The sequence below is a fragment of the Lissotriton vulgaris genome, chromosome 6 (genome assembly GCF_964263255.1).
Source record: "Lissotriton vulgaris chromosome 6, aLisVul1.2, whole genome shotgun sequence".
Classification (NCBI taxonomy): domain Eukaryota; kingdom Metazoa; phylum Chordata; class Amphibia; order Caudata; family Salamandridae; genus Lissotriton; species Lissotriton vulgaris.
The window spans coordinates 1,450,602,349-1,450,617,176 of record NC_141694.1 but is presented as its reverse complement, the minus strand read 5'-3'; the positions used below and the strand labels follow the sequence as shown (position 1 = coordinate 1,450,617,176).

The 14,828-nt window shown below is 42.1% G+C and overlaps 1 protein-coding gene across 1 annotated transcript in view; it reads right to left on the bottom strand.

Moving 5' to 3' along the window:
• The window catches only part of EXO1 (exonuclease 1), a 237,624-nt gene extending 228,963 nt beyond the window's left edge, over window positions 1–8,661 (bottom strand). The window contains exon 1 of the mRNA XM_086927581.1: window positions 8,389–8,661. The gene's annotated coding sequence lies outside the window, so the exon portion shown is untranslated. The remainder of the gene's footprint in view (window positions 1–8,388) is intronic.
• Window positions 8,662–14,828: the final 6,167 nt, after the last annotated feature.

The following is a 14,828-nucleotide window of genomic DNA, read 5'->3' as shown; positions in this document are numbered from 1 at the left end:
GCATTCATTTTCAATGGAAAGCCCAGAACCAAAAAACATGGTGCCAAGGCTACTTGCGCATTTACACATTCCTGCTTTAAAACAAATTAAGCGCGCCCTGACATTTCACAAGATGATAAGCACATTCACTGGAATTTTTCTGTGCTCAGCATATTTGGTCTTTATGAAATGTTATTGTTTGTTACTACTTTCAATAGAATGAAAGATTTTTGCCAGTTGGCAGCACGAGTAGCAACTGCTCCCCAAGTTCTCATTAGTTTATTTACCACCCTTGGCTATCTGCATCTGTGTATTTAATTGCTGACGATTGATTCTTGGTGATAAATCACTTTATTCCGAGGAGGGAGTCGTTCTTTCAAAATGAGGGCGTGTTACCATCAGCTGGTAGGCATTGATGTGAATCGGATAACTGTGCAACAAATGCCTGCCCGGATGTGCTCGCTGCACAAACAGCCCATTGTTTCCAGCAGTGCCAGTTGTCTATTAATGAAAAGAGGAATACAATTGTATTAATTTTCGGGAAAGGCATACTCAATTTCTGATGTATGACACTAATACACTTTTTTCATCCGCTCTCTTAGCAATCCTTCACACCATCCCCGAGCCCCTCCTGTACATTCAGTGCTATGAATGTTAAACGTATTCTTAAATTAAACAAAAATGTAACACTGCAACAGTTCGAAAGTACAGTGTGGCCGCGTAAGAGGTGCAAACTGATATTTAGATTTATTTTGGTCTATTTCAGGTTTTTGTACTATAAGAAATTTACACAACATAAACGTTCTTGTTTTGTGCAAAGGTCGGGAGAGCGTGACACTGGCGCCAGAACACAGGGATTTCAGGGGTGATTTTTGTATCTAATCAGGCTCTCCAGGGGAGGATTTGTCCGCCCTTGCAAAGGTGTCTTGGTGCTAGAAAATAAGGGAACGGTGTCTGTTGTGGGCTTAGGCGCAGTCAAGCTGGCATTACGGCTCAGTGAGATAAGCACGCGCCAGTGAGCTGCTTGGTGGTTGAGGCTTTAAGTCTGAATCTGCTAAGGCCAATATAGCTGCCAAGCCTTCCGTGGTCAATACATCGAGTGGCGTGTATTGCATAATAACAACACTTGCGATTTATAGCGCTTAGAAACAGCAGGTTTGGGGTGAAGCGCTACTTTAAAAACAAAGTATTTCTATTTTTTACAGGCTCCGAGTTATGGTGACCAGGCTCGGATGGAATTGTTAGCAGAGGTGGCAGACGGTTGTGCAGCCTCAGCAGTCCCTGCAGATAATGATTTACACTTATCACAAAGTGTGCATGAGAGCTGCATTGACGCCTTCTCGAGGGTGCCAGAGGCCAATCGAATCCGCGCTTTTAACCCTTGCGCGCGGCGCCGAACACGTCACGCGAGGCCAGTCTCCCCTCCCGCCCCCCCCCCCCCCCCATACAGACCACACCCGCCCCCACGCATGTACCAAGAGCGGCGCCTCTTCACGACTGCAGATGTGTCTGCTGAGAGAGAAGCAGTGCGTGTGTAAAAAGGTCGGCAGCGCCTGTCGTGACATATCACAACCACTAGTCTCGGTCGTGTTGGGTTGCTACGGTGAAGGCACAGGTCATCAGTCATACCCCATAGAGGGGAAACATCCTTAACAACGAAGTATGAATTACGAATGTCCTGAACCACGAGTCCCGAACAACGACCAAACACTTTATCACGACTTTATTAACAACAAATTCCTTTACAACGAAAATGAGCCACGTATCCCTGCTGCTCTCTCGGGACAGCGACTGTTTAGTTGACTGTTCAGTGCCGAGAGAAAACGTGTTAATCACACTTTGTGCATGTGGCATCCTACTTTTAAAATTCAACAACATCCCAGAATATTTCTGCTACTGATTGTTCTAGGGATGAAGAGAGAATCGGCAGAAGGATGCTGGCTTTAATCTGCAGAGCTCTGCTAATCTTCCAGGCAGGGGCCCTAATTTAGGTAGCAGGTAAGACTGCACCTTTATGCGAAAATTAATTAAACAGTGTATATATGTTTAATTAATATTATTCGTACAGCTCTTAAACATCACAAGTACTAAAGCGCTGTTAGGAAATAATGTGACTGGGACCCGCAGGTTGAGGGAAACGATGTACGAAAAGAGAATGCAGCATTTCCTTCAAAAACATTTTCTTTGAGACTCATGCCCAGCGTGTTTGGCCCAGGATCACACTATTGTCAAAGGAGGGAGTTGCAGTTAGATGAATTTACGTAGTGGATTGAATTGCAAGTACACAACTTTCGGAGCCCTCTGATGAAAGTAGCACCGCGGGTGCAGACATTTCTTGTCGTTGTGGTTCTATGGGGTCATCAGCTCACTATGAAGCATGCCAGCGAGAACGGGAAACATCCTGAACAACGGGTGTATGGGTAATCATATCTATTTATAGGGTGGGTGTAATTTGTTTTTAAGGGGTGGGGGGAATCGGAGAAACTAGATTTAAAGCATTTTTTTAACACACATTCCTTTACCACGAAAAAACGTGGTAAATGAATTCGTGGTAAAAAAAAGTCGTGATTTAGACGAGGTCGTGATTGCGACCTCGTTGTTAGAGAAGTCGTGATTATGGAGCTCGTTGTTCCAACATACATTCCCCATAGAGACACTGCCCATCTGTGAAGCAGCTGTAGGTTGTCTTGGTTACACGAAAAAATGAAGACAACAAAAACAAGTCAGGTCCCGGGCCGCGCTGTGATGGGCTGACGTCACGGGGATGTCCCGGGCCGGCAGCCAATCATAGCGCGGCCCGGGAATGACGTCACGGGGGTGTCCCGGGCCGGCAGCCAATCGCAGCGCGGCCCGAGACAAAGGGGCGGGGCTTAGAAAAAGCACCAGAAACGCCCCCGAATCGCGTTTTCAAGAGAAAGCGCGATTGACAGCCTCTGTCTCCCAATGGCTAGCCTCCATTTATGGAGCTAGCCAATGAGAGGCAGAGGCTGTGCCGACATCCATACTGAAGACAAAAGTTTTCAAACTGGGAGGGGCACTTTCGCCCCCCTCGCCAGGTTCGAAACCTAAAAAGCAATCATTGCATGTATGTACGAGGCATTTACGATGTTCTTCGTGTCTCTTGTGGTCACCGAAGGTGCCTGTAATAAAGAAGCTTATGTACCCAAATGAGAAGGGTACACTAAAACAATTGGTGTGGTATTAGATAAAAGAACGATTGTATACCCAAGGAATTTTGAGCGGAACGAATGCATCACTTAAGAAACCAAAACATATTTTTTTACTGCAAGACATTGAGGTAATGTCTGTTGGTTTTTTTCTTTTTTTAAATGTGAAGTGTCAACAGAAACATAAGGTAGAGGAAAAGTCACTTAGACAGAACAGAGGATAAAAGCAACATATCACAAAGCCCAGCAAACATTTTGGCGAGGCCATACAAATATAATAACCATACACATTTTTCCACATTTTCTTTTGCGAAGTTTTAAAAAATAAGTGTCTATTTGCTCAGGACCCTAGAGTCTGAAAAACCTGTTCGCAATCAACAATATGTGGGGGCGGGGGAGGATAAAAATGTTACCTGGCTACTATTTCTGGGGAATAAACAATGAAGGTTCAAGCAAGAAATTACCCTAACTGTAAAAAATAACTTTACATTCTAGGGGGGAACATGTTTAGATTAAGTGTTTAACCACCCACCACCTATCGCCTATCATTTGCAAAATCTCCCATGCATTGCAATCCACACTGCCAAAGGCTAACGTGCCATGTTGTGGATGTGTAATACAACATTTCTTGGTGAAATCGGTTTCTGATATTTCAATAAGCAATGTATATGTACTACATTCTAAGCCAATGTTTTTAGCTTTATGTGCCACAATAAATAGGGGCCCAACACTGGCATGTCAACCAAATCCCTACCCCAAAAGTGAAAGTCCAGCACAAACTAGACTTTTCCCCTTTGAAGCAAACTGCTAAGCTATATCCCTTCTGTACGGAAGCATTAGGAACTCCAGACATACTTCAGCTAGGATGAAATTCATCAGTAAGATTTATTCAGAGGAAACACCGCAAAATTAAAACAGGAATGCAACAGCCATTAGTGCAAATCTATTACCGTTTCATAAGAAATCACCATAGAGGTTTACTATGCTTAATTTTTTTATGAAAGCCAGAGCATGAAAACAGTATTTCCTTCCATCAGTAGGACCACTTTGATCATTTGCGCCAATGGTAAACCAAGTTAGTCAGAGGGAACCTGTTAACAGGCGATCTGTCATGTGACTAGACCGCTTGGCCATTTACCCAACCATGCAAGCTGGATGTTTTGAACCCATTCCGATAACGTGATAAGAAAAATCATAAGTCCCATAATAGATTATGCTGCTGGCTAAAAAGGCAGGACTAGCTTTCTGACATGTGACGTGGGCCAATGGCAGCTACAAACTTGTAATATCTCCTTGCAAGTTCTGACTGAACTGGAATTATTTGCCTAGAACAAAGAGAAAAAAAACTTCAATAATTTTAAACAATCCACCTTTTTTAAACATATGGTTTTAATTATCACTCACAAAAGGAGTGTGTGTTAGATTCTTAAGGATATTTCCTTAATTTAAAACATCAACCTTGTTAGCTCGGGTGCCAATACCTCTTGATTTCACTAAAATAAATATATTGTATGCTTCTAGAGGCTTTCAGACGGCAGACTTCTTCCATTGGTGTGCTCCTGTGTCGTTCAAATTTTCTTCCATCCACTACAGCATACAGCAATGGGTCAAACTACTACGGCCATTGGCAGTCCGCTCTTTTACAAGGATCACATCAGCATGCAAAGTATTTTTGTTCAATGCCAGGGACAACTATGGCAATGTGTGTTTTTTAGATCAAAAAATATATTTGTTTTAATTATTGAAGACCCAGAAGCTTCCCAGCTATACATTTTTACAAAACCCATGACAAAACAAGCACTGACAAAGCCAAAAAGTTCGAAGCCAATGCTGGAACTAATAGCTTTAGCAAAGTCTGCTTATTTTGTTGAAGATATATGATGCCTGAGATTTTGTAGAAATTAACCACAAAGAACGTGCAATATCTGAAATTCTGTCTGTCTGAGAAGACGCATCAATTCTTGCTGATCATGATAAAGTAAATAAGACAGAAGAAAAAATTAGGATAGAGTCCTTGAGAGGAATCCATGCACAAACATCTGTTTGGGTGCTGCCCTTGGCCTCATGTATACGGCACAGCAGAGCCTTAGTGTGCATTCACTGGAGATGACCCAACCTCTCGGCTAACATAATGGCCACTGCTGCACTCTCTTGTATCTCTCTCAAGCAGGACAATGAATTACCATTATTTGCGATGTACTGCGCGGAATGCAACAATGCACTTGGTATTTGGTTTATAAAATCAGGAATAGATAAGTATCTACAACTGCAAGAGCTGTTGTCTGGAGGTGAGGCAGTCATTCGTTCCATGCATATGGAGTATGGTTAGCTTGTATGGTGTATGTTGAGGCTATGTAACCAGATCAGATATGAGGTGTGGTCAAAGGATTTTAGATGATAGATCTCTACTCACTGTACATTTTCACTCTGAATTTCTCACTCTGGTTGGCGGAATTTGATCTTGTGGTTTTCTGTATCCATGCTGAGACAAAAGATACAACCTTGCGCCACCCAGAGTAGCTAGTGTTCCAGGCAGTCGAAAGAGTCCCATGTGTACAGCTGATGCTGTGTGTGTTCATTTTGGAAGGCTTGCGACAGTGACTCTCTGTATGTCCAATTCCAAAATCTTCCACTAGCATAGTGCTTCGGCACATAGTTGGAACACATTTAACTAGGACAAGTGCCAATTTGCAAGTGCTGCGTTTTTATCCAAGAGGACGAATAAGAATGGGCATGAATGTCTCACAAAGCAAAGGAAAGTTTCAAGCTTAACTACTGATAGACAAAATCAGGTTCTCTTGGAAGATTTATACCTATGGTTCGAGTCCATTTTAAACAGCATCACAAACGTCAGCAACAAAATCTACAATTATTGAAGGCCATATGCTATAGGCCATATTTGCCTAAGATACTTCGATTTCAGTGCACAAACTTAAACCATAAATTTGGTCTAACCAATTTGGGACTTGATTTCACATAAAACCCTTGATGAAAAACCAGTATGCACAAGAGAATATTTTCATGCCAGAACAATTTACTGCAGCATTAATAAATTTTTGAGTCCAACAAAGTGCACTACGCCCAGATTCCAACTCCAACATACTGCTTCATCATTTCAACTTCGCACTCCTTACACTGTATGAAACATTGCCTATTTGTGAACATAAATCTACGCATACGCTAAGTAGAAATATTCCCTGGTTTTCTGATAAGTTAAAAACCTTAAACTAAAAGGTTGGAGAGCCTAAAGGAAATGGATAAGAGAATATTTCATCTCACAGGAAGGCCTACCACTCTAAAATGTTCTCATATAAAGCATAAATGAAAGCTTTTATGACAGAATTCGTAATTCCACCCACGTTTCTAAATAACTCTTTCCCCTTGTCTCTGAACAACAACAACCTGTGGCCATAGAATTCTAAGCACGAGCATTACAAGCCCATTGTGGTAATATTGCCCTTTTATCTCAGAAATTGTTTTATTACATGGAAATTGATAAGTAATGATCCAATTCATATGCGTACTTCGCTATTTAAATATATTTTGCACAGGAGCCAAAATCGAGAACTTGACACAAATAACACAGAAGGAACTCTTGCAGACCATAACTAACAGTCACCCTTCAGGTTGCTCAAATCATCCTGTTCCAGCAGGGCATCTAAATTCACACTTTTTAGCCAAGTAACAATCAAAATTTTAAAAGCTCCTTACAGCATCGCATTCTTCCAAACCTCAGGAAAAAGTAGACTTAGTGAGACCTCTGCTGAAGATACCCACCCTGGAAGTCTAGGATATGAACAATCTAAGGCCCATCCTAATTGCTCCCTTATATAGACAAATGTATGGAAAAAGTTGCCCTGGGTTAGCATCAGGGCTTTGCAGAGGGTAAGACTAATGCATGGCAACAAGCAGGCATTCATCCAAGTCATAGCATATAGCTAGTGGTCCTATTGAGGCGCAAACTTGCCAGCTTATTGATAAAGGAGAAACTGGCATGCTAATCCTTTTACACTAGTCACACACATGTGATACCATGGATCACAACATCCTATTCAAGACAGTGGAAGCTGGGGATATGACCAGTGTGGTCCTGAAGTGGATAACATCTTTCATTTCAGGGAGATCACAAGTTGTAATTCACCCCACTACTCTTCACAGCCATACAACACTGACTGTGGGGTCCCTTAAGGGTCAATCCTCTTGTTTTTTCTGTTTAACATGTACACGTGGACCAATGCCCAATTGCGCCAACATGCAAGGGCATCCGCTTTTAAATGTTTGCTTATTACACTCAGCGTATCTTTAACCTTTCCATTGCGCTACAGTCTCTCAATCTAAAGAGAAGATCATTACCTCGCCATCTTAAGGGGATGAATGGCCAACAACCTCCTCAAGATTAACCTGAACAAAACAAGCTGAAAACCGGATTTTTTTAATTATTAATTAATTATTAAGTATCACTATCCTTTTTTCCTCAGGCAATGTTAGGTTTTAAGGGTGTTATCTCTCTAAAGCAAAAAGAAACATCTCTCTACAAGTGCTCTACAAATACATTATAGCGAACATGTAGGGCTGTTTGAATGTGTCACACTTGACAAGTTAAAAGTGAAGAAGTGGTCACTGAACAGATTAAGATATTGCACTCTATTTACCAAAACAAAGGGGTCTCTCAACCTCAAGTCATCATACAGCAGGCAGGCACCACATCTCCCTAAGCAGGGATGTCAAAAGTGGCTTGGCAGTGACCATCATGAAGACAAGGGCTGTGTACCATCAACTCTGCAGCAGGTAGATTTCTGCCAAACTGCATGACAGCCCTGCATCAACAGGAGTGATACATCAGTAGAGACCTAGATCTGTCATCCTTTGGTAAAACAACAGTTCTCTTTCTTATACAGATGTTTCAGTAGAGAATGGGCATCGACATTCATCGGTTCCTGTAATGCTTTATTTATTTATTTATTGTTCGTATTTTGGACCTTTTTTTCTTCGTCTCGAGGCTACACTTTGGAACTGAAAAATGTCAGGAACATTTCCAACAAGAGTGTTTCTTTCGTGATTGGATCAATTTCACAAGGTAACGAAAGAAGGAAAGTGGAGGAAACAGAGGGCAAGAGGTGTTTATTGAAGCACGGTTTCAGCGAGAGAGACAAAGAAAGAGAGGGGATAACAGAAAAAAGGAGAGGGAGGCAGATGACAGCGGCAGACAAGGAAAAGTGGACACTGTGCCCACTAATCTTACCTTAATAAACCTGCTGGGCACCTAGGGACTCCCGCGTGCAACAGAAGCGTTCTGCAGAGTAGACCAACCAGCCCTTGCCTTACGCTCCTGACTCCTCCTCTCTCGAACTCCAAACAGACAGCACTCTGAGATGCCCGCGCCAAGAGGCAAATCGGGTGATCACTGACACAGGGAGGCAAACATACTGTAACCCGAGTCCAAAACAACGCGCCAAAGCCTTGTCGGAAGTGACGTAAGACGTCAAAAGACATTCCTCAGCAAACTATTTCGCGCATGAACGTTTTCTTTCTCCGCTTTTCATAGCAGTGATGTGGAAGTACCGCGCAGCAAACCGCTTATCTATAGGCGCGGTTATTAGTTTTTGTATTTCATTTTCTATTTGTTATCTCTTTCAAGCTTTAAAATTCTTATTTTAGCGTTAGAGTTTTTTTTAAATGTGTGGTCAACTTGCTTTAACTGAAGAACTTACAAAGAAAGTAAAAAAAATACCCTAAATTAAATTAAACGAAGTAGTTTATGTTTTATAAACTTCCTTGAGGAAACCCCATACCATTAAAGTGAAAGATATTTATTTCAAGATGGCCACCACCGTCGTTATAACTTCTTTGGTTTCATTTGACTATGACGTATGACGCGATGTTCCTATTAAATGTATGCCCTAACAGGTTTCCGATTGGTTAAAATGGTAGTGTATGGTTTGATAGAACACCGTCGCATTGGCTAAGCCAATAAGGTTGCCTTTGCTAGAGCTAGGGTGGCCTGTGCATAGCTACCAAGGTTTCGGATTGCTATGTGTGACATTTTCATAATTGTAGTGTAATTATGAGTAACATTTCAACAAATATGAGTGACGCTTTTTTGCGAGCAAAACCAAGCAATGAAGATGAGGGAAACATAAATATTACAAATTATACTAACATTATGAATATGTCACACATAGCAATCTGAAACCTTGGCAGATAATAAAACTTCAACTCCGACCTTAGCATGAACATTTAAAATGTCAGTAGCTTTCATTTTTTTACTCTTACCAAGTTTAATGAGTCCCAGTGCTGCAGCTAGCGATACAAAGACTGCTAGCCATTGGTCCCTCGTAGTCTCTTGGAGTCGGTCACACTCCTTGGCTGCAGACAGCTGCTGGCAATCGGGATACATTTCAGGTAGTGAAGACTGTGAGATAATCTGCTAAATGGCACTTCTGTCTCTAGAGCAGTGCTTGTTGGGCCTTTTAGACATGCAGCACCTGCTCTCAGACTCACACTGTGTGGTACCCAACCTTCAGGGATCCCCCACGATAGGGGCTAAAATGGCAGAAAGTGTCGCGGCCAGGAGGTGACAGGTCGAACACCTGTCTCCTCCTGTAATTATCTAACTAGGCACAGGGGCGGTGTTGTGTTGGTAACTTTGTCAATTCCCCGCCTCGGCGAGTCTTGGGCTCAAAAATTCCACGGACCTGATAATTCTCGCCTCGGTGCCTATTCTAATCATAGAGTCCCACTCTGCAACTCTGGGCAATAGCTTGCTTAATCTCCACAACGGCCCCCACAACGCTAAGGATGCCTGGCCTCCACCCTGGTGGTGCCCAGGAGTGGATGCCTCACAGGGAAAGCCAGGACGGGTTCCACAGCGGTATTCGTACAAGCGCCTTGAGACCCTTGCGGGTGAGTAGAGCGCTATGCAAGTATAAATTTACATCTTAAACATGCTGTTGGCAAGGGCCCTGGTTCGACTCTACTGATGTTCTATAGTCTTGGGTCCGTGCCGTGTTGTTCTTGGGGCAGTTGGAGGCTGGTCTATGGTGTGGTCGGATATCCTTTGGTGGTGCTGATAGAGCGCGCAGGTCGCCCGACCCTAAGTTTTACCAGATTTCACGCACTTGGGCCCATGAAGTGATTATGACAATATTTTTGTGAGCCGGGCGGGTTTACACGCTATTATCAGTACTTTGTGTGTGTTTATCTTAACACTACTACTTATGTACCTGACTTACCACAGGCACATATTCTCTTGATGAATCAGGAACTAGCAGTGGACAAGAGATAAGATAATTATCTAAAACACTTTATTCATCTTATAACACTTTGAATTGTATTGACCACAGACACCTGGAGGGTTTTAAAAGTTTTATATAGTAAGTAAAATTCAGAGTGACAAGAGTATAAGACTTATACAGATCAAAATATCAATAATCAGGATTACAACTATAATATAACAATGGATGAGGGCAAGTACCATTGAGTGCAGGTAAAAAACTACGGGATAAGGGAAACAAGGAACATGCTATTCAGATTCAGGCTTATACTAGGGCAGGTGATTCAAAACAACATTAGTCAGTTGAGTGCTAAAGTCCTATAAGTGATTCAAACCCTAATCTTAGTCTATCTATTATACTAAACTTTGATCCTAAACATCAATACAGTTAATCACACCATTTAAGTCATACAGTTTCAATATGCCCTACAGGAAAGGGAAAAAGGGAACACAACTAATAAACAGTTTGCATATGCGGCATTCGAGATGACAGAGAGAGTATCATGGGCATAGAGGCTTTATTAAAAGAGTAGGTGGATAGAAAGACGAACACTCATAGATAATATTTACCTAGGACGGGAATGAGGACTAACCTTGGCCACGGGTCCGTTTGGGGAAAGACGAGGACAAGGACCCTCAAGGATTTAGGATACCAGTAGGTGAGCAGGTACAGCTCACGGGCAATCAGGACAGGATACCCCTCAGGATTTGGGTCAGGACTGGGCTCACCAAAGGGCACGACCAACACCTGCAGCTTCGGATGCAACGCCTGCGCTACCCCCTCTCTGCACGGAATCCGCCAGTAACCCCGATTGGGTTCTCAAATCTCCCAGCAAAGTGCTTCGCCAGCACTTAAGCCTATTTCCACCCCTTGGAGTTTGTGGAAATCTCGTACAAAGAGCTCCGCAGCTCTCTGTATCAATCACCTATAGAATTCGTAGGGTCGGTGACAGGTCTGCTACACAGACATGTCGGACAATTTCTCTAGCTAAAACTAGGCTAGTTATACCCTTTTCGGGTCCCTAGACCACCCACAAATGTTGCAAGTGACAGGGTCCCCAACTTATGATTGGTCAGGAGAGGTGGTTAGTTCATTGTCACCACCTAAAATTCTGGGTTCCCATATTTAATATTCAATTTTCAGTACCCACCCCTTACATTCCAGTTCCCAGGCATACGTGTAGAAGAGAACAATAGAGCACACAGTGGAAAGAAACAAATGTAACAGTTTCAGGTGAAATTCAGCTTCTTCTCCCTGGGTTAAGGGGCAGGTTCCCAGGAGCATCTCAGCTTCGGTAGCCAGCTGGCTGAGTTCCACTGATGCAAGGCTCGGTTCTCATGTCACGTGATCGGGTCCGCATAGACTTCTAAGATGGAGAGGCTCCCCACTCCCAGGTCCCCAGATACACGGTACATGAAAAGGAAGCGAAAACAAATTGGAAACACAGGAAAAAATGAATACACTGTACACCATGATAATCTACACTGCACCCCTTACTTTATAATAACTATAGCGGTTAGGAGTTATGCAGAAATAGACAGAAGTGCAAAGCGGCATGGGCAAGCAGAGAGCGTGTTTAAAGACAAGCGGCCATTTTAGCAATAAAGCGCATGAGCGAAACATCCCTCCAAAACTGCGAGTGCGTCACATCACATGGGTATGACCGACGCATGCGCAGACTGGATTTCTGCGAAGCAGCCATTCTGTAGTATGCAAGCTTTGTTAAGATTAATAGACACATAGGCAAGCGTCTCTGGGACACCCGCGTGTACTGTAAAAGTGCGATATTAATGACAAAACGGGATTGGTTAATACTATTACAGGTTAACGAGGTTCATGAATGTGAGCAAGTCGCTTTATGTGCGAATCCTTGCTCCATCAATCCCCTCTTTGATGATATTTACTATCATCACTATTAATGGAAACAGATGCCAACTTCGTTTTCTCACATGTCACTCATCTCGATTTCAATTAATTTGTTATTAAGCTTCTTCTCAGCATCCTTATTAGGATGGAAACTCTTGGCCTTTTTGTAGATTTGGTTTCTCAACTCTTCTAATTCAAGTTTGTCAATATTTGTCTTGACTCCTCTCTTGTTTACCATATATTTCTTTCTGCACTTTTGACATTTGCAGCAAATCATTATAATAAACACAATCAAACTTATTCCAGCTATTGGCATCAGTATTTTCCCAACAAGACTGCGTCCTATGTTAGAAAACCAACTACCTACAGAGGAGAGACCATCAGTCAGTCTCTTCCAGGCACTATCAACTTCCAGTGGTTTGAGTTCTTTTTCCAAATTAGTTATGTTTCGCACATATTTCTTAATTTCTATGCTCTTATCAGGAATGTAAGGGCAACAATGTTGCACCTTCAGCATCCTGCAGACTCCGCCCTCTTTTGCCAATAAGGTATCAAGAGCAAGTCGATTCTGTAAAACCATTGATCTGATTGCAACCATTTCAGTATTGACCAACAGGAATCCAGCAGCAGTGTCAGTAGATAACCGATCCACTACTGTAGATAATTTGCAAATACGGTGAGTATTGAGAACCACTCCCACTCCAGGTATCAGTGCACTAAATATATCACCTATGATTTCCCCTACACTTTCACGTCTACTACGTACTAAACCATTAGTATTTTCATTGCTTCCAGCAGCGTTGTTCACATGGTATATTTTCGGGAAGACAATGTCAAAATAGCAGCTTCCATACCAGTGATCCGGCAATTTGAAATAAGCCTTGTTTCCACATATATAATAAATTCCTGGAAACACAGGTTCTGACCCATTTTTGAAACCCCAACCTCCAATTACCTTGTAATTATGTTTGCATTCACTGGAACCGATGAATACATTGTTATAATAACTAATCTTTTCTCTATGAAGACAGAGTTTCCCTTTCCGTTCAAAATCCAGCAACAGTGCAGGGTTTGCTTCGCCATTCGAGGTGCTTTCCATGTTTTCAGCCCATTTAGGAGTTTTCTGTCTCTTATTATTTGCCTTTCTTTGGAAACTCTCCCTTCTTTTTTCTGCCATTTTTAAAAACATTTTCTCTTGTTCATGTAATGAACAAGTCAAATTATCTCTGCGAGCTTCATTTAAATCTATGTCACCTATAGTCAGGAAGTATTCTCCCATGTAACGAGTCACTTCGCTTCTAACATGTACAAGGTTCAGGTTTTCCCCGAATAGGAAGTTCAGAAAAAATCACATCAGTGTTTGAATAGTAGTACTGTAAAGTGCTTCTATAAAACAAGCTTGCTAATATACTACAGGAAATTCCATAGGTCAGGGGTAAATGGTGATAGGTCACACCTTCAGCTACTGAAGTAGGTAGCTTCATGCAGACATAACAATCTTCTATTTCCATAGCTTCTACGTAATGCACTAAAAGATTTTCAAAGACATTTAAATGTGATCTGTTTCTCATTTTGTGAAAATGCAGTCCTTCCTCATCTGGTGCTTCTAAGTCAGGTCGGGTTTGTTTCAAGCTAACTGAATTGTCACGTCTTTCTACACTTCGTGGTGTTTCTTCGGTATGTACAACTTCTGTGTCTGGGGTCATCGATTTAGTAGGGTACAAGTTAGTATCTTTACTTATCATAAAAGGTATAAAGACTGTTATTCCTATCCATACTACTATAACTATTGCTACGCTGCATAAGCATATTTTACAGCAAGTTTTACAACAATTCCCTCTAGGTCTTTCATTCACATTTGAATCAGACATTTTTGCTCACAGGTGGCTTTCCAACCCCTCTTTGTTTCCTAACACAAGTGGCTTATGCAGTCTTACTCTCAAGTTGGGTCCTCTTCCTCAGGACTCAGATCCTCAATCGAATCTTGATCGCTTCTGTCGCTTACTTCGGGATCATCAATTTCTTCCAACACCAAATAGGTCCATTCAGGACTTCGGTAGTTTTTGTTTTGTCTTTTTATTCTGGTACTGCGTCTGTTTTGCTGATTTCCCGCTCTCTGTCTTTCACTAGCAGCTCTTTTCCGGTCTTCTATCTTTTCTTTCACTGTTTTTAATCTTAATTTCAGTCTCTTTATGTATCTGGGTTTACTTTTCTTCTTGAGCCTTTTAGCTATTACTGTAGTTTGGCCCTCTTCACGAGCTCTTTTATTTTCGTTCTGTTGTGGCACTATTGTTTTGGCAGTGTCTTTTTCCCTTCCTGTCTGACTAGTTCCAGGTCTTTCTTCAGTTTCTTCTGCCTGGTTTCTAAGCTGGCCTTGTTCAGGTATAGATTGGATTTGTCTTTGGGTTTCAACTGTTTCTGGCTCTGTCTCCTGAACACGTTCGTCTATGTCTATCTGTTCCTGTTCATGCACTTCGAACCCTTGATTTTCTTCCGCATGAACTTCAGCCCTAATTACTATCTGTCCCTTTCCTGTTTCTGG